This window comes from Equus caballus, chromosome 9, assembly GCF_041296265.1.
Source record: "Equus caballus isolate H_3958 breed thoroughbred chromosome 9, TB-T2T, whole genome shotgun sequence".
In the NCBI taxonomy this organism is placed as follows: Eukaryota; Metazoa; Chordata; class Mammalia; order Perissodactyla; family Equidae; genus Equus; species Equus caballus.
Window position 1 is genome coordinate 76224942 of NC_091692.1, and position 21098 is coordinate 76246039.

Genomic DNA, 21098 nt, shown 5'->3' on the forward strand with positions numbered 1-21098 from the left:
GCCACATCATCAGTTCAGCGATTTGGACAGGCTGTGTTTTAGATAAAGAAACTAGATTCCAAAGTCAGGCTGGAAAGCCAACCTATAACTTGAGATACACAAGTAAGCTTGAGGTCATGGCACAGAGCCTGCTCTCACTCTCTGGTGGCCTCTGCTCCTCCAGTGCTTTCCATTGGCTTCCTGAGACAGAGACAAAACAGTCTCTCAGGCTGGGAGGTGATGGGGATTAGGGTCAGAGTGGTAGCCTTTACTTCCTCTAAGTTTTAACCAAAAAAGCTGCCCAATGCCCTCTAGTAATTCAAGGTCATTTCAAGCCTTACCTTTGCTCCCCCAAAATTCTCTGCCCACTGTCATTGATTGAATTCTGTGGAGAAGAAGGAGGGGAGATCAAAACAGAATCTAGACAGGGCAGCTGGCCCTGTGGCCAAGTGGTTAAGTTCTCAAGCTTCGCTTCAGTGGCCTGGGGTTCATAGGTTCGGATCCTGGGCACAGACCTATACACTGCTCATCAAGCCATGCTGTGGCAGCATCCCACATAGAAGAGCTAGGATGACCTACAACTAGGATATACAGCTATGTACTGGGATCTGGGGAGGAAAAGAAAACAGAAAGATTTGCAACAGATGTTAGCTTAGGACCAATCTTCAAAGAAAAAGAATCTAGACAGATGTGAGCTCCCACTTTCTTTGAAGGGAGGAGGACACCAAGATAAACGTAAAGGTGCAATGGGGGTAGGAGTTGAGTGTGGAAAGATTTACTAAGAAAAGAGTATAGCAGGGAGAGTATGTTTGAAAATATTTAATCAATGTATTATCTTTCCTTTTAAACTCTTAATTATTGCTCATTTCCCTTACTCCTGGGCATTCAATGCTTCAGGGGAAAGGTAGAACATCCTAGATCAAATAAATCATTGCTTGGTTTTGAATTTTAGCATATAGATTTCTTGTTGTTGTTCATTGTAGGACAATAAGCTAAAGACAAGTGCCTTTAATTTTCAGAATCCAGAATTTTGATGAGGTGTTTTCTTTGGACTCCAAAAGCTGAGCTTTATAAATCAAGAGCCAAAACTAGAAATACTGGAGCATAGGGTTTTATCAGAAGCCTTGAGGTAGGGAACGAAAAGGATTGGACTGAAGAGCAGTTTCTCTCACCAGAATTGAAGTGGAAAATGAGCAGATAGAGCCTGAGACTGGGAGAAGAAAAAAAGTTGGAGGGCAAACAGAAGTGAACCACTTCCCTGTCACCTTAGGTCAGTGTTGGAGGGGAATCTAAAAACCTCTAGTTAGAGTCAGGGGTTTATAAAGTAGGGTGCTTATTCCTTGCCTCCCCAGAGCTCATGCCTTTCACTGATGACCTGAGTCTACAGGGCAGTAAGGCCAACATAGTATCTAGATATTGGAGTAGAAATGACCTAGGAAAGTGCTCAGGTGGAAATTGAGAGAGCATTCTCCCACCCTCTACCTTCAACCCTGCCCTATCCTATTCCCAAAGTTTGTAGGGGATTTGAAGTTCCCAGGAGCCCTAGGGATGGAACAGGAGTCACAGTCAGCCCCAAAGGCACAGCAGCACCAGAGATAGCTAAGGTGAGGCCCAAGTCCACCATAGAGGAAATCATCAGGCCCTAAATGTGACATGCAAACAAGGGGCTGCACTGCAGACATTGCAACAGTGGATACAGTACAAATCCCTTCCTGGGAAAAGACCAGAAAGACCTCATGTCCCAATACCACAAGAAGAAATGTATTCCTCGGCTCCCAGATGCCATCTTGGAAAAACAAAGGAGAAGAAGTAACTATCCTAATAGTTCGTTTTAAACCAGAAAGTCAAGAAACCTTTAATGGGCAAGATCAAGTGTTTTCCCCAACAGTAGGGTAAGAGAGCAAGAAGTAAAACCATAGAAAATAAATTGAATTACAGAAAATAAAGGATTTAGCGGCAAGGGTTGGTTTTTATGTTTATTTTTAGTTTATGTAATAGTCTGCTCGGGCTGCCATAACAGAATACCGTAGGCTGCGTGGCTTGAACAACAGAAATTTATTTGCTCACAGGTCTGGAGGCTTAAAGTCCAAGATCAAGGTACCAGCAGGGTTGGTTTCTGGTGAGGCCTCTCCCCTTGGCTTGCAGATGGTACCTTCTCACTGCACCCTCACATGGCCTTTCCTCTGTGCACACAGAAAGAGAGGGAACTCTGGTGTCTCTTTTTCTTTTTATAAGGACACCAGGTCCCCACCCTTATAACCTCATTTAGCCTTAATCACCTCATAAGGGCCCCATCTCCAAATACGGTCCCACTGGGGGTTAGGGCTTCAACACATGAATTTTGCGGGGACACAATTCAGCGCACATAACAGCATATAAACTAAAGTGGCATACAAAATTTTGTCTATATTATACAACAAAAGACCTTAGTCCAGCCCCCGGACTTAATAAGTACTTAAAAATAAGAAACTTTAATAATAATATTATTACATATTTTATTAATAATATTAGCTAATTTGTAATATGCGCCAGGCATTCTATGTGCTTTACACCTGCTATTGCATTTAATACAACAATCTTACAAAATATATGCTAGTACTCTCTGACTTTAGTCCTATCAGTTCTACTGGAAAAATAGCCTCCCTACCCCATATCCAAAGCTCAGCCACTGATAACCCACAGTGGGTATCTTCCTTGGAACACTAGTTTAATTGAAAACCACAGTGTTTCGGCTCTTTTCCTCTCTACTTTCTCTAACTGCTGTGGTGATATCTCTAGTCACTCCTGACACCAAATGTGTCAATCATGCCATTGGTACACACTGAAGACCCAATGGCAACAGCTTTTGTCTGATGAAAGTTCCACTGCTGATGCTGCCACCATTGAGGGTACATATGAAGCAACAAGTTCATGGAAGCAGCCCCCATGGATGACCACAGCCAGCCATGATCCTGTCACTACCAATGTTATTGTGGCTATGCCAAATCTGCTGCTTCTCCAAGCATTGGCACTTTGCTATCACCCAAGCGAATGATCTTTCAGATCAGAGCACTGCTGGAGATTCATTCATTGAATCCTCCTGTGCTATGCTTAGAATCACCTCACCCTTCCAAACTTCTGCATCTTTCCTTCTCTCAGATCCACTCATCCTCAATACTCACATTGATATTTCTGAATTTCATGATGAATAGAGCTCGGGTTCAAGAGCTCGGGTTAAGAAAGCAAATGGAGACACAGAAAATAGGATAAGAAGAAGAACAATACTCAAAATGTATTCACATATAAGACTAAGGTCGAGGTGCAAAAAATAAAATTAAAAATAACTTTGGATTAAATGGTACTTTGTAGGTGATATCACCCAACCCAGCACCATGAGAGTCTTTCTTGGAACTTAATCCCAATGCACATCAACCCTTCTGTGTCTGGTAGTTGGTTGGTAAGTAGTCAATATCTCTAGAGATTTTCCCTGCTGTTCAAGAAAAATATACTTTAAATATTAAGTAAAAATAATCCTATGCACAAATTCCACTTTTTTTAGCCTTCTTTGATATGAAGCTGCCATTTTTCTCTGAACACACCAAAGCCCTGAGCTTACAAGGGAGAAAGAAATCTGCAGTTCGTCTTCCCACAGATATTATTTTGGAGCAACTCCATTCGATGCCTCTTAGATAAAGCAATCCGCCTGGAAAGGAATGAGGAGCCCATATACTAAAATGTGACATACAATTATTACCGCACCTATTAAGAGAATAAACCAGCCAGAGCCCAATTACATCTTTGCAACATACAATGAAATACCTCTTAAACAGTTCTTCAACAAAGAAATAAACCCGTCACGGAAGAAAAATTTGCTGTACATCAAGGCTATGTACTGAGGAGGTAATGTTGGTGTCAGGGTCATGCTGGCTGTAATTCAATGTGCAATTAAGGGAAATTAGAGGCAGTCCTCATTACATACATTTTACACTTTGTTTATTGTGCTACAAATTCTGGACTGGAACCACTGACTTGTAGTAACAATAGCTCATTTAATGGAAAATGAGAATGTTAACAAAGGATGTTTGATGACTAAGGAGCGGAGTACAGTAATTTACATTTCTTTTCCATGTGTCCCTTCTCCAAAACTGGATCTTTGCATTGAATTGAGCATGAAGTAGCCACAGGCAGAGCCAAAATGACATATCTGAAATTCTACTTGAGATTCAAGAGAATAGAAAAAAGTTAAAACAGAAAACAAAAACATGTCAATGATTTTTAGCTCAGAGAACAAATTTCCAATCAATCATTTCACAAAGAATCAGGAAGGGAGGGTACAAAAATGGCTGAGACAGCCATGTTGGACTGAAATTCATCAAGAAAAAAATGCTAGTCTATAAAGATCACTTTTGAAGGCTAGCAGTCTTCTCAGGGAAAACTCATTGAAAATTCTATAACTCTTAAATTCTGGTATATTCAGTCTCAAAACCCACAGTTGTCTCCAAGCATTATCTACAAACTTCCACCATTCAGTCACAGGCAAATAATAGAAAGTGGGGCTATATAAAATGAATTGCGGGCCAGCCCGGTGGCATAGTGGTTAAGTTCGCATGCTCAGCTTTGGCAGCCCGGGGTTCACAGGTTTGGATCCTGGGTGTAGACCTAGCACCACTCATCAGGCCATGCTGTGGCAGCATCTTACGTAAAGTGGAGGAGGATTGGCACAGATGTTAGCTTAGCGACAATCTTCCTCAATCAGAAAGAGGAAGATTGACAACAGATGTTAGCTCAGGGCCAATCTTCCTCAAAAAAAGAAAAAAAATGATGACTTGGAGGGAATAGTGTGGTATTCAGACAATCACCCTGCTGGGAACCTTGGCTTGTGGGGAAGGAAAAGGAATTGGTCACATTAAGTGCTGGTTTATAAACTGGCCCTTAATTGGAGGGCAAGGAGAGACAGAAGACAAAGGCAGATCACTCCAGATTGGTAGGTAGTAGGTTTAATAAGTGAGGGAACTTACATAAGACTTGTCTTGGCCACCACAAGTCAAGTAGACCTCCACAGCCACTTGTCAGAATCTTAAAAGTTAATATAGAGGCCTTAACTGAGTTCCGTCACGTATTCAGTCCAGATCGTCTCAATAAAACAACACTCTCCCGAGTCTACATCCTTGGAACAGCTCCCACTTGTGGGAACAATAAGCCGAATATACATTCCAAGGACAGGGGAGGGGGTGAGGAGCCTCCAATTGCCCAGGTCCAAGTCACAGGTGAACCAGTGGTCACATCTTGTCAATGATCTCCTCCAACATGGAGTCAGGTAATCATTTTTTTCTTTCCTCTTTTTTTTTTTTTTTTGGTGAGGAAGATTGGGCCTGAGCTAACATCTGTTGCCAACCTTCCTCTGCTTTGTATGTGGGATGCCAACACAGCATGGCAAACCCCAGGCCGCTGAAGAGCACATGAACCCAACCACAATGCCACTGGGCCAGCCCCTGAGGTAAGCATTTTAACCTACCTCTTGGATACTGGATGACTTTGTAGACCTCTGACAGAGAGTGAGCGTTGGATTTCCAAAGTTAGAAATGATTCGTGGCTTTCTATAACCTCACTTAGGTTTTGGAGGGGGAGTTCAGGTCTGTGGCAATGGTAGTAGTATTGGCAGCAGAAAAATGGGACCACACAGGCTTTGGAAAGCCTCTTACAAGAAATAAAAGTCCAAGATTACTTTTAGATGAAGTCGCTGCATCTGAGAAGGTTGAGTTTTCCCGTCCCTGAAGCATCTGCAATCCCTGGCATCTTGAGTGCTAACTTTCTCCAAGTGAGATATGCCATTTGCATATTGATGCTAACTACCCATGTCATCAGACTACAGTTAACATAATTTTCTTTCAAGAAAAATTAAGAATTGCCCAATGACATTTCACATCCCTTGCCCATTCACTTGAGAAACTCTTCAAAAAGGGGTGCGTGGAGAACAAGCTCAGGCAACCGCATACTCACGCTTAGTGACTGCACAGACATGTGTGGGTTGGGAGGATGGGGGGAGGGCAGGAAAAGCTGCAAAGGAAAAGTCAAATGCCTAAATCATTTGCCAGGATTCTCAAGAAGAGAAGGTGTGCTTCTGAGCAGTTAGAGGCATCCTCCGAAGTCAGAACCCTGCCAAACTGGGGAAGCGGAGCTATTTAAAATTCTGCTTCTTCCACGGGAAGAAAAGAGACTGTCACATCCTTAACCCTTCCCAGACTTCACAGAAATATTTATGAAATAATGATTTTAAAATTGTGTGGTCTCAGGCTGCTTTTATGCTCCTCTTTTAACAGTAGGTTTGCGTTGCTGGAAAATTTTTCCTGTTAGTGCTTTGATGTCTGATCTTAGTTGAGTCATTGATGCATTGGACACTGTGAGGGGGCATTGGTACCTAAGGTACCAAAAGGTCTGAGTTGACCAAGGTTCTGGGAATTTGGTTCAACCTCCCAACTACCCTTTTGGGGTAAATGATTTAGTAAATATTTTCTATAAACATCATTCTGAAATCTCACTCCCATAGTCCCTCTCAGTGGTTGTGGCATATTGCCTCGCTCTGCCTTAAATCCTGGCTCCGCCACTTTTAAGCTGTATGCCCTTAGCCAAGTTATTTAATCCTTCTGTGCCTCAGTTTCTTCATCTGGAAAATAAGAATAGTAATAATGGTTTTTACCTTATAGGCTTTCTGGGAAGAATGAATTATTTAAAACATGTAAATTACTTGGAGCTGTGCCTGGTACATAGAGAAGTGCCCATTACATATTAGTTACTATTTGGAACACAGTGAAATGTGTGATTAATTCTATCTTGGTTCACCAGAGAAGATTTTACCAATGAGGTGTCAATAGAATTACATCTGGAACATTAAGTCAAAGTATGTCTGACAAAAAAGACAGGAAATTGCGTTCATGGCATAATAAACTGCAGGGAAAGGTATAGAGGCTTAATCAACAAAGCACATTCAGAAAGTCAGAATTTCCAAAGAAAAAAGGCATGGCTTCTAGTCCCCCACCCTTGCCTAAATTCTAACCTCTTTTCTCAAACTTTTAACTTAGGAAGATGTGGCAGTATTTTCCAAAGATGACCACAACAATATCTATGCTACATGTTCATCTTTACAATGTGACTTTAACATTCCCACATCAAGTGATGAGGTCTTTGTCTCCTCCCCCTTGAACCTGAATAGAACTTTGTTGTTGCCTCAACCAACAGGGTAGCACAGAACTGACCTCAAAGGATATATAAAAAATGCCATGCACGCCTGCTGTCTTGAAACACTTGCTCTTGGAAACAAGCCACCACATTGTAAGGAGGCCCAAATCAGTCCATGCAGAGAACACATGGAGAGGAGACCACACGTAGGTGCTCCAGCCAACGGCCCAGCTGAGGTCTTACCAACAACAGGCATCAACCTCCAAAGATGTAAGTAAAGATGCTTCCAGATGATTCCAGACTCCATCTATCACATCAGTCCCAGCCTTCTTATCTTCCCAACTGAGGTACCAGACAGAATGGAGCAGAGACAAACCATCCCTGTTTGCCCTGTCCTAATTGCAGACCCACAGAATCTGTGAACAAAATAAAATGATTGTTTTATGCCTCTAAGTTTTAAGGTGGCTTGTTACTCAGTAATAGTAGCTAGGACAGGAGATATTCCTTCCTCTCTGTCTGTGGGAACAGATGTTGCATGCCATGTCACCATTCATGGTTACCACTCCCATTCTAAGGGGTCATCTCTACCCAGAGCCACGAAGCCAACAAAGGGAGGCATCGTGAGCATCCCTGGAATAAGAGGCTTATCCAGGTTATAACAACAGGAGAGCAAGCCTACACCGAGGGTTAGGTGGGAGGAAGTGATGAGCTCACAGTCAATCCTTGATGTCCTTCCCTTTGCCTGTTTCTTTCTATGTTTCACTGTCTTGCATTTATACTGCTTCTTCTAACATCTTACTATCACAGTTTTAATAATTATCCCATCGACAAGTTTTCTTAAAAAAATATTCCGAATACACTCCTTTTGTACAATGTGCCTCTACCTAGCGCTATACCACTTCGGCGTTCTGATGCTCTAAGAGCTTCACCCAGTGGATAGAAGAAATGAGGAAGGTCACAGATAAAACTACTTATGATGTGCCCACAGCCACAGAGAACATGCAACTGAGAGCAGGTGCTCAAATAATATTTGCTCACCAAATGAATGGTCAAGGCATGCTCTTTTCAAATTAATGTTCTCCTTCTGCCCCTTCTCACCAAGGCCTCTAATTGGCCCAGAACACAAGTTCCAGGGAAAGTACAGAGAAGAGAAAAAGACTGCAGAGAGGTCAAAGCTTTGCCAAGTCACACTTTGGAGAACATCCCTGTTTGGTGTAATCTGATGCTTCTGGAGAAAACTTCAGTGTTCCGAAGAAGAGTGAGCAGTTGGAAGCAGGGATTCAGTTTGGTCTCAGCTGTCTTCTGGGACAGCCCTTTGCACTTCATCACAGCTGGAGCACAGCTGCCAGCCCGAGAGCTGATTTCCTGACAGAATCTGGGTTTGGAAATGCTGCATTTCACAGCTGCGCCCACTAGCTGCCTCTGCCAATCCTTTTCCCTTTGGGGGAAGGCAGTTTGACTTCTGGTAGAAACCTGAAGACTTGACAAAGACAAGAGCCTGTCTGTCTAGCTCTAGCATATAAAGGTTCCTTGGAGGACTATTCGAGGTATGTTTGCATAAGGGTCCTTGACTCTTAGCCAGAACGAATAACTTGGTGTAACTCAGTGTATGCCTAACAGTCTTGAAACCCTTCTCTCTCTCATTACCGATATTGGCAAGAAAAGGCTCTGATAAGAAAGCAGCATTCATTTAGTACTATTCCTGTCACTATAAAAACAGCCATAGTCCGTGCCCTCCAAGTACTTTATACTCTTAATAAGTTCCTCACATTGACTGACAACCTTCTGCGGACATAGCAGGAAGGGACGGAAGATTGTAATCAATATCTTTTATGTGTCCATTGAAAACCACGTGAACTATAAATGAAAATGCAATGATCCCCTGAGGGATAGGAGAAATAGAAATATCAGCAATAACATATTAATTGTGGGTATTCTTTCTGAACTCTAGTGAGAGGAGGATGGCACAGTTTGTCTTGATGTGTATAGAAGAAGAACTGGTGTTTCCTATGTGATTGATCTAAAAGTAGAGCGACCAGCCATCCCAATTTGCCTAAGACTGTCCCTTCTCAGCACTGGAAGTCCCACATTCAAGGGAATCCCTCAGTCCCAGCCAAATCAAGACACTTAGCCACCCAAGAATCATAAGTCTCCTCTGGAAAAAATGACTTTCCTACCAGCCTATTAACAGAAGAATCTAAAACTCCTGCTCTTTTCCATTAAAAGACAAAAATTCCTAAAAGGCAAGACAGTAACATCTAAGTACAGATTACATAGTCAAATCAGCACACTTTATTCACTGATTCAGCAAGTATTTATTGAGCACCTGTTACACTTTAAGCACAGGGTGAGCTATTAGGGATATGATGATAAATAAGACACAGTGCCTGACCTCAAAGAGCTCACTGGATGAGAAGGACAAATACACGGGCATTGACAGCAGAACCTGAGGGTTGCACACTTCTGTTATATACACAATAGTGGGACACACAGTAGGGCAACTATCGGGCCTTGGTGGACAGCAGGTGTTTGGATGAAGTGACATCTGAGTTCTGAAGGTAACCAGGAATTAACAAAGTGAAAGGGAGAGATGAGAGACAGATATTCTGTGCAGAGGAAACAGCAGGAACAATGCCTCAAGGGGAAAGAGATCTTTGTTTTTCCAACAAACGAATCACAAGGGAATAGGACAAAGGAAAGACTGGTTTAGAACAGCGAAGGAACTACTTCAAAGCTTTGTGTGGGGTCAGCCTTTTTCATCATTTTATGTGTGTGCGTACGTATGTAAGGAAGATTGTCCCTGAGCTAACCTCTACCAGTCTTCCTCTGTTTTGTATATGGGGCGCTGCACAGCATGGCTGGGATGGGCAGTGTGTGGGTCTGCACCCAGGATCCGAAACTGTGAACCCCAAGTGCGTGAAGTGGAGCTAGGAACTTAACCACTATACCACTGGGAGGGCCACTTTCATTATCTTTTAGGTTAGAAAAAAATGTTAGACATGCTATAAATATGATTCCTTGCTTTTCACAGGGAAAAAGTCTATTCTGACCTTAATAGAGAGAGAGCCAGAGAAAGAGAGAGAGACAGAGAGAGCAAGAGAAAGCATTCGCCCCTCTGGTCTCAAACTTTCAGTATTTGTCTTTGTCCTGGTGACTGAGGAACGTGAACTCGGGCAGCAGCTCACCACTGCCACCTCCCCTCTCTTCTCTACCTATTTCCTCAGCATTTGGGACTGGTCTCTGAGGTGAGATCCCAGTTATGGCTCTACCGAATAGATACACAGCTTGTTTGTGTTTGTTTATCAGAGCCCTGGCATTTCTTATGGATTTTTTTCCCCACCAGAACTCATAGTACTTTAAAGGTATAATGATCTCATAAAATAAATAAGCAAAATTAGAACAAATACTTGAAATAGCAAATACTACAAACAAAAACCTTTGTTAATATTTTTATTATAATAAGTGACCTATTTTGATGAAAATTTCAGTTAAGATAAGGAATTAAATACTAAGTCCCTTTTCTCTGTATCCCTCCGGCCCTTAACCACTCCAGAGGTACCTGCTGTTGACAGTTGTCTCTATATCTTTTCAGATATTCTCTATGCATATAGAAGCAAAGATAGATGATGGAGGGATGGATACATAGATAGATAGATAGATGATAGATAGATTAATTTTTAAATGCCAGTCATATTATGTTATGTAATTTGCTTTTTTCAATTAGCGTATCCCTGGCATTTTTTCTAAATTAGATATATCAGTCACATTTTGTTGCAGTAATGTTTTATAACAAATAATCTCAGAATCTCAGTGGCTTACAACAAATATTTATTTACTGCTTACGTTTCATGAATGTTGCAGATCAGCTGGGGTTCTGTGGGCTTGGCTTGACCTAGCTGGGTTCATCTGGCTCTGTTCAACTCATTTTCTCATTCTGGAATCCAAGCTGATAAATAGTCACTAAGTGACATTATGCTCATATGATACTTAGAACGAAAGGGCCCCATCCCAGCTAGGCAATCGCATTTTAGAATGTGGCAAATATCACACCCATTCACATCCCATGGACAAGGCATGTTATATGGCCAAGCATGAAGTCAATGGAGCAATGACGCATACCTAGGATGAGAAAGAATTGAATAATTGTAAAGAAACAATACCATTTATCACATTTGTACCTATCCCATTCTTGTGGATGTCTGCATAGTATTATACTGAGAGATATATAGATTGTATCTTTTATTTTTATTTTTGCAATCAGTGCTGCAATGAATATCCTTAAAATACATGTCTTTAAATACGTATGGAAATATATCCATGGAGGTGGAAATGCTGGGACAAATGGTATGTGCATTTAAATTTTTTAATACCTAAATTGTCTAAATTGCCCTCCAAAATTATGGTGCCAAGTTATATGTTCCAAGGTGAATGAGACTGCATGTTTCCACAATCCTTTCCCAGACTTTGTATCATCAAACTTAATTCAAAAGGTAAAACTTGATGTTTTATATTACATTTCTTCCATTAATGATGGGGTATTTTTAAGTGTCCTAAATTTGGAGATAATTCTATCATAGCCTCAAACTTTGGATTAGCCTAGATCTCTTGGAAAATACCTTAATTATATTAATACCAACACACCCCACCCATCACCCAAGCCCAGTTTCTCTGTACCTTCAGTTTTCTTTTGGAAGAAAGCAGGGTAAGTCAGCATGCTCTAAAACAGGGAGTGTAAAACGTTGTCAACTAGAGAACCAAGTCCTAAAATCTGACTGTTGCTGCTTATGCCGTGATGAGAAAGACTGCGAACAGAGAACAGTCTCAGCAAGGAAGAATGATGTGATCCATTAGTGATGTCTGCCATGAACTTGGGAACAGCGGGTGGTAACACGTGTAGCATTTATTTGCCATCCCTGCCCTTGAAGCTGCTAGAACTCTGCCAGCATTTTAATCTTCTCCTCTACCATTTCATTTCTCTCAAGTTACAGAAGATAAGAATTGAGCAAATACTTCATAAAAAGGTTACTTGAACTCTTTCCCATGCCTGTACTACCTGTCTGCATCACATGAAACTTTTTAAAAAATGTCACAGACAATGATTTTGAAAAGAGGGCCAGCAAATATTTTGGTAATCTTTCGGTGTGGGCTTTGTTTAGCCTTTTTATCTTTGCTGAGCTAAGTGGCTTAGATTTTTAAAGATACTTTTACCATCAGAGTAATATTATTTTGATAATCTTCTTCCTGGTGATGTTTGAAAGATTGTTGTGGGGGGTTGAAATACAGCGTCAAAATAAATCATAACGGGGTTCTTTGGTCAGGCTCAAGGTTAAAGGCAACCACATTCCTCAACACAGAGCAACATAATCATTCCTTTTCCCACAGATAACTATGGTCTTCCTGTCAGCCTACAGGAATCCCATTCCTTTCCCCCAGTGTAACCAGACTCCCTGCCACAGAGAAACAGCACTCTCCTTAGCTTCGCCACAGAGCAATCAGTCATTGCTACACGGCTGATCCTCCAATGCTGCAGTAACCACAGAAACCACACAGAGCTTGGACTGAGCACGTGGTTACGGACGCAATCATCATTTTTAACACAGAGAGATGAAGTCACTCAATCTTCTCTCGGATGAAAATAAAATATTGAAATACAACTTTGGAAATAAACGTTCTTCCTCCCAATGGAGAAACGTGTGCTGTGAAGACAAGACTCCATTTTAAGTCCCTGAGTAAGGGACAAGAAGACCAATGGGACAGATTCCCGAGAAGCCATTAAAAATTGGAGTGTTCCAACCTCAGAGAAGGTAAGGGGGAGGTGACACTGCAGGGGTAAAGGAGATTGTCATCTGCAGGACAATTAGGCATGTTCTCCCAGAAGAGAGAAAGATGAGTCACCTTGGTTGCAAAAGTGTAGGAACCCGCAAAAGAAGAGAAATAGCGATTCAAAAGCACTGAAAAATAACTAAGCGAAGAAAAGCTTGGCTTTAAAGTGGCAATTTTTTCTAGTGCCTGAACAGTAATCTTCTGAGGAGAATAGCATGAGCCCCTTCCCAATAGACTTTTAAGCTTCAGCTGTGAAAAGGCTATTCTTGGCTCACCAACTCTGCTGATTTATTCTCACCTTGAGGCAGCTCTGTAACCTTGCTTTCTACCTCAGCTTCCCAGTCAGCCAAGTGGGACATCCTACTTGCAATCTGCTTCATTTGCTAGGATGTCATGAAGATTAATTAACAACATTAATACACTAAACGTTCTTTGGGATGGTCAGGGAGAAAGTGTGATTATGATCATTATTGCTACGGATTACTAGGTGGAATATTGTCAGAACTATTCAAAATGAAATGGTTACAGGGACTATATTTGGAAGTAGAAAAACGGGCCAAAAGGTGATCTTTGGCCCAAAAACACTTCTTCTCTATTCATGCCCAGGGACTTAAAATTTCCGTGAATATGCTAATAGAGTGGGAAGTGCAATGGGCTTGGAGTAAGAAAGCCTGCATTCCATTCTATCTTAGCTTCTTATTAGCCCTGTGATCTTCTGGAACCTATTTAATTGTCTCCAGTCTCAGTTTCTTCATCTGTAAAATAGGCACACTGACACCTCCAATGTTTATATACCTCACAGTGTTCCTGAGAAGTCTAAATGAAATGTGAATATTTCTGAAAATTGGGCCGACTATACAAAGATAAAATATGATCATCTCTGAGAAAAAATGCTTTAGTTTAGGAGACTCAATCCACCGACATAAGTACATCTAAGACATACGGCCTTTCACTCAGGAGAGGGATCAGAAAGGTTGCTATGGTTGTAAAGCTGAGGGCCTCGGTGAGCCGGGAATCTATTTGGGGTGCTGAGGTGCCAGTGAGAAGTCAGAGAGACACCAAAAAGCAACTATACTTTTTACTCTTTACTGATCTTAGGTCTAGCTACAGGGAATGAAGGGCAAACTTATAATGCCTTAACAATCTTCCTATCTTAAAATGTTAGGCCTGGAAAGGAATTGTAGATCATTCTAGTGCCAGTCCTTTATTTTATAAAATAGAAAACTAAGCCTCCATCTTGCCCTGAAAACCTCTTTTTTTCTGCTTTTTAGACCAGGGTTATTTCCATTACATAGTATCTCCAATATAGAACTAGTTATTAAGTGCCGTGGGTGCGTTTGTGTTGAATTGTTACCCATACCTACATCTTCCATTCCAATCCCATCACCCCTACCCAAGTCCAAACCCCCAACATTATAGGTTTGGACTAGTACAACAGTCTTATATTCTATCTTTCTGTAATTTCTTTTCTTACCCCCAATCTTCTCTAAACGTTGTTCTCAGATTAACCTTCTAAAAATGTCCACTGAATAATACCTCCCCTGTTCAAAACTCGTTAATGGCTATTGTGTACAGGAGAAGAGGAACAGCAATATCTTCCTACCCTATCTGAGTTATAGAATACTCTCTGTTCCTAAGGGGGTAACACTGTGTGCCATCGCCCCTATTGCTCAAGTTCTGGAAAGAGCTTGACAAAAATGATAAATGCATCACTTCCCTGGGTTTGCTGTTCATCTTAAAAAGAAATCCAATTACAGTTTGCAATTGCATTTTGGTGAAGCATAATGAGCTCTCTTTGGAGTTGCCTTATTCAGATCAAATTACTTCTTGTAATTTAAAGTACATTACATCTTCCAGATACCTCTCAATACACCCACAGTGTTCAAGGGTGTATTGTAACTGTGCAATTGTTACACAAACATTGGCCAGTCAACTCAGGAGGCCTTCATAACCAAAGGATATTTCATGGTTACCCACAAACAAGTCACTCTTTATTTCCCTCATGTAGAGGTCAAAGATCATATAACCCTTAAAGAGCAAGTTACTTCCCGGGAGCTGAAAATGGGGAGTTAGGGAGAGCTTTCTTCTAAAAGAACATTATGGCAGAGAGGTCTAGACACTTATGCATGAATGACCAACATTATTAGTCAATGAAATTTCTTGGTCAATTACTCTCATGTATTGACATAAATGACATAGAGCCATCTGATGACCAGCAAAAATGACAAACCCTGAAAACATTGAACAAAACTCTCAATGATGTCATTTTCTAAAGCTTTGCATTCTTAAAAAACAAAAAAAAAAAAACAGAAAAAAAGATGTGTGATCAAAAGTTATGACAGTAAAAGAGAAGAAGTAGAACTGAAACTTTATAATAGCATATTGTCCCCTAATTTCTCCAAGAAAGTTCAGCACATAAAACGTCAATAGATCTGAGTATCATTAAAATTTTCTCCACTAATTTTGACAGGCCAGAAAGGTCATTTAAGAGTTTCTAAAGTGCAGCATGACCTGATTTTTCTGCAGTATTATTGAGCCAGGAGTCACATAAAGATATTTTTCCCCTTCCATACAATGAGAATAATAGCCTCTAAGATCTTTTGTTCTTGACATTTTTATCTTCATTTCAGAGATTGTGTGCTACTGGACTATATAAACTCTTATATTTATCTTCTCTGTTAGTTTTAAGCAAGAGTCTAATGTTTGAAGGACTGTTAGAAAACAGAGTTAATTTCCCCTCAACTACTGAAATTGTATTTGTACCATTTCTTAGCGATAAGCACAAAACAATGGTTGAATATTTTTACTGGTGAACAGCATCCATGGTTGGACAGTGGTCCTTTGGGTAGAAGATCCATTTGATTCCAAATTAAATTTGTGCTCTTTTCTGTCTACTGAAAAGAAAGCAAACAATAAGTTAGGAGCACGAGAATGTGGAGAGCCACAATAAGGTAACTCCTAGCAACAGAAAAATAGATTGCCTTCTGAGAGTCAGATTGCAAACTAATAAGTACTAGTCAGAACACACATATAGAGAGACCCTTGATGGAGTCAGGATAGCTTTTATGCCAGCAGAAAGTTGAAGTAACCTGTTTGAGTGTATTATCATAGCTTTTATATTATGTTAATTTTGGGATTGGAGATGGAGAAAAGGGGGAAGTTGGTCAATTACGAAAACAAACAAAAAAGGAAGTCATCAATGTCAATACTGGCAGTGCCTAGCCAAGCACTGTCCAGGAACAATAGAGCCTTGGCTGTTGGACTTAGAGTATTCTAGTGAGTAGGGCAATATAACTCCAATATGTAGCTAGATAGAAATAGTAGATTTCGATTTCAATTTATCTATGATGAAATAGAGGCCCAAATTTAATATAGCTTGATAATATATGACATATATATTTCCTTGTTCCCTCAGGCAGGACCACCACTCAAACCCATCCTCATCTCACTTTTGAGTAGCTTTTTCACATTCAGGTTTTAGGTGAGAAGTCATTTCCTCCTGGAAGGTCTTCTCCAACACACCTAGTCTAGACTTGGTGACTCTCCTGTATGTTTCTACAACATCTTGCACTTCCTTTATCATAACTCTTCTTATCCAATACATTATTATCTGCTCCTCAGTATGTAAATATCTCCTTAAGATTCCTAACATCAGGGGCCAGGTGTTTCTTTCATCTCCTATAGCCTCAGAAGCCAGCACAATGTCTGGCACATTGTAGATACTGAATAAAAAAGTGTTGGATTGATTAATATAGTTTGACTACAGACACATGTGCTGAATAGGCCAATGTTAATCATTTTGATTGGGAATCTGCCTCATATTCCAGAGTGATTTAGTTGGGACTAGTTTTCTTAGGCTTGGTCATCCCCATGGCGCTGACTAGAGTAAACTCTCCTTGGCCTTTTAAGCAGATGTGATTCGAATGGACTCTCCCTTAGATGGAGCCATTTTTATATAGCTTAAACCTCCCTCTAACTTCCTTTATCGACTCCTACATATACCAGAAACCCAGTCCATGTTTATATCTCTCAACTTTATAATATTTGTGATAAACAACTTAATTCATCTAAATGCTATTTGCAAACTTTACAGAAAGAGTTCCTGGGGTGTGGGTGGTGGGGTGGGGAGAAGATGAAGAGTCAGTTAATCTGAGCATCAAAATTGTGAATACCAAAGAAACTGTTTTAGGGACCTTCAAAATTCATTTTGAAGACTTAACAACGTTTGCCTTTATGTAAACTGTTAGAGAAGAAAATGAATGAAGAAGCTGAGAAACACCCCAGTATACTACCCTTGTAGGAAAGGATGATAGCTTCTTAAAATGGGATGGTGGAAATGATGCAAACAGAAAGCAGGAAAGCAGTGCCCACTGGCAGAGAATAGAGAAATGAATGTGAGAATTAAGAGAGTGGAAGAATGTAAGACTGACGGAAAGATAAGTGGGGAAGGCACAACAGAGTTTCCTCTTGGAGATTAATTTCAAACCTCCTGATGAAGTAGGACCATCCTGTATTGACTGCTAAGGAGAACTTATAGGTCCATACTTTTGGGAAGAACACAGCTAGTTCCTCCAAAGGGAAGAGATTCATCCGGGTGGTTGGTAAGTTCCTTCTATGGGGCTCAGAACTGACCAAACAATTGCATAGGTTTGTGGTCTTGAAACACATCTAAGATGCGGCAAAGAGTCTGACAAGGCTCATCAAGCCGAAATTGCTGCCTACTTTTGATGATTAACTGTGGAATAAATGACAAAATTAGGAAAAGTAACTGAAATGTATCTCTAAAATTTTACTTTTCTGGTTAAAAATCTGAAATTTAAGAAACTCCAGTTTTCTCTTTTTATCCCTTCTTCCGGTTATTTTTGGGACTGGGGAAAGAAAAGACCTCAAAGTTTAAGCCACACAAGAGCAGGGACAATGTCCATATTGGTCATCACTATAACTGCAGAGAACTTTTAATAGAACCTGGAAAATAAATACTTTTTTGATTGAATGAATGCAGAAAGTAAATGGATGGCTACATAAATTATATAGAAGAGGAATGAGTTAGTTTTCTGATTTAACTATGGTCAAAATTTTTCAAGTAGGAGGGTGGAATGTGTACGGGGTGGAATTACAACTTAAGATATCAATGAAGACGGTTTAAAACATATTCATTCATTTAATAAGTTTGAATGGACAATTCAAAGAGAATTGCATTCCAAGACACCAAGGAAACACACAGGTGCAATCTCAGAGCTATTGTTATTATCACTCAAGTAATCATGAAAAATGGAAGAGGCTGCAGAAGTTCAGAGATGGGAAAATATTCAGTTTTAGAAGTGGGGAAAGGTGGCTGCTGGAAATGACAAATAGCTAAGTTTGATGCCAATCCATAATTAAATTAACAATTATCTAGCTTCTAGGCATTTAGAAAAGATAGTAATAAATACGACCAGCCATTAGCAGTAACCCTTCAAATGACTTGAAAATTAACTCAAAAGAATATGAGTATCATTATTAAAGAATATTTTTCCCTCCCCAAAGTCCCAATTTATAGTTGTATATTCTAGCTATAAGTCCTTCTAGTTCTTCTATGTGAGTCTCCATCTTAGCATGGCTACTGACAGATGCGTGGTGTGGCTCTGTGCCTGGGAACCCCACCTGAGCCACTGAAGCACAGCACGCTGAACTTTAACCACTAGGCCATCAGGGCTGGCTCAAAGAATATTCTTTTTTGTTGTTGTTTTTTTTTTTTAAGGAAGATTAGCCCTGAGCTAACATCTGCCAGCAATCCTCCTCTTTTTGCTGAGGACGACTGGTCCTGAGCTAACATCTGTGCCCATCTTCCTCTATTTAATATGTGGGATGCCTGCCACAGCATAGCTTGATGAGCAGTGCGTAGGTCTGCACCTGGGATCCGAGACGGCGAATCCTGGGCCACTGAAGCCGAGCATGCGAACTTAACAGTTAAGCCAGCAGGCCACCCCTCAAAGAACGTTCTTAAAAGAAGAACTATAAGGAAAAATTAAGTTTATGAGATCTGTTCTAAAACTTATTTTAAGCAACAATAAGGGAATCCATATGGTAATATTTTAAAATTAGGAAAGTTCATCCATGGAACACAATAATTTAATATATGATTTAAAAATACTATTAAAAAAAGGTAGAGGAAACATCATATAATATATGGGGTTAAGATAACAGTATGAATGGAAAAAAATAGATATGTTCTAGTAGAATTGAAGAAACCTAAATGTTTTCATTTAATAAAATAATCTGGAAAAAAAAGACTAAACATTTATACCATTAAGAAGACATGGTCCCTTTGGAAGTTTTGAAGCGATAAAATATAGTTTTATAAAATAAATATTTATTAAGCAACTGCTCTAAACCAGGCACTGGCCTAGGTACTGGGAAGTCAGTGTTAGACGGGCCAGCAGGGACCCACACCCTCAAGGAAAATACATTCTAAGAAGAGACACTAAGAAAAGACACTAAACAGGTAAACAGATTAGAAAAGAAAACAATTCTGGAGAGTGATAACGTGATAGAAAAGCCATTATAAAACATACATTAAATGAAAAAGAAACATAACTGAAAAGAAAATATTTGCATCAAAAACCATAGAAAGGAGCCATTCCTTAATGATCTCAGAATGCATACATATATTTTTAGAAACTACCCATAGGACTCCAACAACTAAATGATCAAGTCTCAGACAAACAAAATATACACAAGAGAAAATACAAATAGGAAACAAATGTCTGGGAAAATGTTCAAACTAACTTGTAATCAAGAAATGCAAATTTAAGCAACTTTTTAACATCTGCTATGTTTAAAAAAAAGTTTGGAAAAATAAAAACCAGACTTACAGGAAGGATGGCAACATAAACACAATCTCCACTCCCCATCACCCCAGGAAAATCACTGAAACGACCTAAGAGGAGGAAGATGGGGGAGGGTAGGAACACAAAGTTGCCTGCTGTGAACCAGGGAATGGTACCAACCACAGATGAACCACAAAGTGAGGAATTCCTGGCAGTCTCAGTACCAACTGTGAAAAGAAATAACTACCTTTGCTCAAAGACAGTTGCGGGAAGGAAGGGAGGGAAATTATGGCAAAGCCCATGAGCAAGTCAAGAGCAGATGGAAGATGACCACACTTGGAGTCAATGTCTCCATAGCTAGGGCCAGTCCACAGCTCTGTTGACAAGACAGGGAAAAAAAAGCATTGTGCCACTCCTAGCCATTTTCCTCATATTTAGCAATGTCATAGTGGCACTATTCAGGTCAACATGGGCTCGAGGGGGAAAATTCTCTTAATTTGGAGGGGTAAAGTCTAGAAGCAAAGACATACTCTGAGAGAGTTGGGGCTTGATCAAATATGAATAACAAGGGAAGGCAGCTGTTTGAGAAAATGTATTGGAAGCCACATCAAGCAGAAAGCCCACAGGCCAAAGGGTTTTTCTCTTGACTGAGTTATTTCTAACAATGTTCCTCTGCCCTAAGCCTGAGACTCGATACAGAACTGAAAAGATCCTTTCCAAAGGACCGGCACTCCCCGAGCTCAGTGAAGCCACCACTTCTGCAGCAGTTTTAACAGAGAAAAGTTATGCAAAATACCCATCTTTTCGATCTCCATGGCTTATGGGTCTTTCTACATTTTTTAGATTGATAAAGATTTACTTGTTCAAATGATGTTGCCTCATCCAGCCCTCCACTTGCTTTCTATGAGAAGAAGCTAAAAGTGCCAAAATACCCATAGAAGGAAGCTTACCTATGCATTATTTAGGGACAGCAGGTCTGGACAGAACTTCTCCCATTCAACGATGAGTAAGGAGAAAACCACCAGTATGAATCTAAAAGATAACACAAAGTAATGTAGGAAGTATTTAGGGATGAAATTTCTAGAATCAGAATCCCAGCTCTACTGTTTACTAGCCACGCAACCTTGGGCAAGATGCTTAACCTTTCTATGCCTCATTTATAAAATGAGGGTAATCATCGTGAAGAAAACGAAGATTGTGAAGATTAAATGAGACAAGTATGTAAAATACTTACCAAAATGTTTGGCATATGGTAACTGTTAGGTATTATTATCATATGACAATTTTATTATGCCTATGCAAACATTTTGCAACTAATAAAAGGGAAATAAA

At 40.2% G+C, this 21098-nt stretch overlaps 1 long non-coding RNA gene across 1 annotated transcript in view; it reads left to right on the plus strand.

Annotated features, from left to right (window-relative positions):
• The first annotated feature begins 12708 nt into the window (after nt 1-12708).
• LOC138915435 (uncharacterized) overlaps nt 12709-21098 on the plus strand; it is a 63944-nt gene continuing 55554 nt past the window's right edge. Inside the window, exon 1 of the long non-coding RNA XR_011421369.1 lies at nt 12709-12938. This is a non-coding gene — a long non-coding RNA (uncharacterized lncRNA). The remainder of the gene's footprint in view (nt 12939-21098) is intronic.